The following is a 4,374-nucleotide window of genomic DNA, read 5'->3' as shown; positions in this document are numbered from 1 at the left end:
TTGAGTTGTTTAGGGTTTGTGTTCACTGGCTTCTGATTTCAAAGGAATTATGGTCACTCTGGTTGTCAGATTCATCATATGATTTATTTATTTATTATGTAAATTTTTAAAGAACACAGTATCTTTAAATGACTCATTCGTTCGAAAAAGATGGTTCAACAGTCGACATGTAATGAATGGCATATGAAAATATACGGTAAGACGAATTCGTTAACGTGATTCATCTTGTTCACTTGCATGCCAGTCATAATGGCCAACATAGTCATTTACTACTAGCATGTAACACTCATCAGTTTGATTTCTTTCTGCGCTCACAGAACCAAGACGATCAAGATGCATATTCTTCTACCTGAGATGGCCCATTGACTAAGATCACACATCCATCCAAGTATAAAACAATTTAATTATTAAGTATAATTTCTGATAAGTGAGTCAGCATGGCATATTCATTGATTGCGCTTTGCCTCACAAAATATTGCATGTTTTTTTTTAAATAAACGTCATTTTGAGTCGCTATGGAGGGTTCACTTCACAGGTGCAGAGTGGAAACTTACCATTAAAGCAAAGTGCGGTTACTAGCATCGCTCTTCGACTATTGTCAATTTAGTGTAAAATTATTTACTGTGCAGCACATACGAGGGTGGTCTGAAACGTTCGCGACTTCGACCATAGATGGCAACATATCGGCAAGATTTTTTTTCGAAGTTGGTACAACTGTCATAACCATCCATGTGAAATTACAATCATTATATGAAGTAGTTTATTTTATACAGCAGTCTGAAGTAAAAATGTTGTCTATATCCCTTGAAATGGATAAAACTGAATATCATGCGGTTATAAAATTCTTTGTAAAAGAAGGTTTAATGCCAACACCGAAATTCATTCGAAGTTAATAAAAGTTTATGGGCCCCCCCTTTCCTTCATTTTTGACAATTAAAAAATGGGCTGCAGAGTTTAAACGTGGCCGTACCAGCCTTGAAGATGATCCACGTGAAGGACGTCCAAAAAAGTGTAACGACACCAGAAATCACTGATCCAGTGCACGATATGGTATTGGATGAATGGCATTCAAAGTACGTGAAAGTGTTGAAACTATAGGCATTTCAAAAAAACGTGTAGGATATATTTTGCATGAAGAATTGCAAATGACAAACCTTTGCGAAAGATGGGTGCCGCGCTTGCTCACAGCAGATCAAAAACGCACTGGCATGAAAATCTCTGAACAGTGCTTCGAGCGTTTTAATAAGAATAAAACTGATTTTGTGCGTCGATTTATTACTATCGATGGGACTTCGATTCACCATTACACACCAAAATCCAAACAGCAGTCAAAACGGTGGACCGAAGCCGGTTGTTCAGCGCCAAAAAATTACAAAGTCAGTTCCATCAGGAAATGTCACGGCATCGGTGTTTTTGGACGATTAAGGCATTTTGTTTATTAATTATCTTGAAAAGGATAAGACAATAACTAGGGAATATTATTACGATCTTTTAACCAGACTAGACAAGACTTTCTCTTTGCAGAAGAAAAAAATCATCTTTCATCATGACAATGCACCTGCCCACAAAGGTGTTTTGGCAATGGGAAAATTAAGGGATCTGCACTATGAATTGTTGGAACACTCCAGTTTTGGCTCCCTCTGATTTTTATCTCTTCCCAAAACTAAAACTCTTCCTCGTTTTTCTTCGAATCAAGAGGTGATTGCAGCTGTAGAGGGGTATTTTGCGGATCTTACTGAAAACCACTACAGGGAAGGGATAACAGCTGAAACATCGCTGGAATCAATGTATTAGTCTTAAGAGAGATTATGTTGAAAAAGAAAAATAATTTGAAATTATAAATTCGATTTTTCATTGTTAGACCGAGAACGTTTCAGACCACCATCGTATTTATACACTCAAATATGTCCAGAAATAGGAAAAGTGAATTTGGTAATGCAAACTCCTTGAGGATGGCTTGTATCCATCTATGGAAATGACGTGCGCATCCATACACTAGGCAACCTGAAGAAATACTTATACATTTTAATCCTAGTCTCAACTGGAAAGACTTTCAATTTTTTTCTTCTACCTGTTCCTGTGTAGGCATGGGGAAGAGTCATTTTGTCCAGGAAACTCGGGTTTTTCATCTTATAAACTCAAAATCGACTATAGAACTTACATTATTTCAGACAATAAACAGTGTCAAATTATGGTTAGAGACCATGAAATGGCAACAGTTTCATGGTCTCTAACCATAAACATGAAATTGAAAAATAAATTCTCTGCTATACTCTCCTATCGTATGCCAATAAAAACCACTGATAGTGTCGAGCCAACTTTCTGTGATGGTTTAGGATAGAGCTTCACTGCCCACTGGTCTCCAAAGTTAGGGCTAATGGCCTAACTTCCTTTAAGGAATTTATTCGCATGGGGTTTCCCTCCCCCATTTCTCCTCCATCCGTTTAGGGGGAGACCTGATTATGAGGGCTCAAATACATAGGGTGGTTCAAAATTCCATGTACAAATTTTGAGGGAAGGTAGGGAACATCAAAATCAACCATATTCACATAGGAAAGCATGATCGGAAACGTCACCCAAAAGTGATAGGTGGTGCTGTTCGCCAGCGCTCCAGGTGAGCAATTCGGGCTTCTTCATTCAAGCTTTCGACGTTGCACAAAGAACATGCGTCGTTTTACGAACGCTGAGATGGCAGACATGCACCTCGTTTACGGGTTAGCTGACGGTAATGGACGAGCCGCTGTACGAATGTATCGGAAAGGTACCCAAACAGACGTGTACCGTATCACCAAATTTTTGCGCATTTGCATCAGAATTTCTGTGACTATGGATCATTCAGGGATCGCAGGCATTATAGTGGGTGCCACGATCGACGTGAAATCCCTTTATGGAAGAAGTGTTGCATGCGATGGAAAATAATCTAGAGACAAGCACACATGCCATTGCCTCTGCTATAGGAGTATCTCGATCCAGTGTATTGCGCGTTTTGCACTCTGAGTCCTTACATCCATTTCATCTGCAATGGGTCCAGTTACTGATAGCTGAGGATTATCCTCGATGTGTGGAATTCGCGCAGTTGTTTCTGCAGAAAAGCGCTGTAGATCCGGATTTTTCAACTTGTGTTTTGTTCAATGATAAAGCTTCATTTACCCGAGAAGGGGTCTTCAATCACCACAATGCTCATGTGTGGGCCCATGAGAACCCCACGCTGTGCGATCACATGCTGCACAACAACGCTTCGCCATTATTATATGGGCAGGTATCGTCGCAGACTGTTTAGTCAGCCCATACCTGTTCACACCACGACTGGACTCCCAGAAGTATCGGACCTTTCTGGAAGAAGTTCTACCGGTTCCAACACGACGGTGCTCCAGCCCATTTTGGCATTTCTGTGCATCAGTATTTGGACAGGTCCTTTGGGGCTCGATGGATTGGGTGTGGGGACCCGTCGCATGGCCCCCACGCTCACCTGATTTATCGAGCATTGATTTCTTTCTGTGGGGGATCCTTAAAGCCATGGTGTACGAAACACCTGTTGCCTCTGACATGGACTTCGTGGCTAGAATCGCCATCGCCGCTGCTAATATCTGGGAAACTCCAGGTATTTTCGAACATGTACGGCAATCTTCGAATGTTCGAAAATGCGTCGTCGGTGTCAGGCATGCATCACTGCTAATGGTCGTAACTTTGAGCGCCTGATGTGAAACCATATTATGTATTCAACTACTATTGAACTGTTCAGTTACGCCTAATGAAGTTTTTTACACTACTTACTGCCTTGTGTTATTTCTGTATCTTTGTGTCCCTGTTAGTACCTTCCGGTGGCGTCTCGGGTAATGCCTTCCTATGTGAATATGGTTGATTTTAATGTTCTCTACCTCCCCTCAAAGTTTTTGTACGTGGAATTTTGAACCACCATGTATGCGCGCGCACGCGCGCGTGTGTGTGTGTGTCTGTGTGTATCTATCCACACACACACACACACACACACACACACACACACACACACACACACACACACACACACACACACACACACACACATATATATATATATATAGTCCCCACGGTTAGCCTAGTGGCTATGCGCTCCTCCCGCGATGAGTCTTCGGACTCCTTGGAGGTGTCACGAATGATAATAATAATAATAATAATAATAATAATAATAATAATAATAATAATAATAATAATAATAATATATATTATATAAAATTATATATATAATTTTCCCCCCACACACTACGATAGAATTTGAAGTTGTAGGTGAAGATTTATTTTATTATTATTTTTTTTAATTTAACAAATTAAATAACCAATTCACTCTATATGAGAAACTGGAATGTGACTACGAGAGGACACTAGTCGAAATCGGCT

Source organism: Typopeltis vanoorti, chromosome 18 (genome assembly GCF_054136105.1).
Source record: "Typopeltis vanoorti isolate ZY-2024b chromosome 18, IOZ_Tvanoo_1.0, whole genome shotgun sequence".
NCBI lineage: Eukaryota > Metazoa > Arthropoda > Arachnida > Uropygi > Thelyphonidae > Typopeltis > Typopeltis vanoorti.
This window is presented reverse-complemented; position numbering follows the sequence as displayed.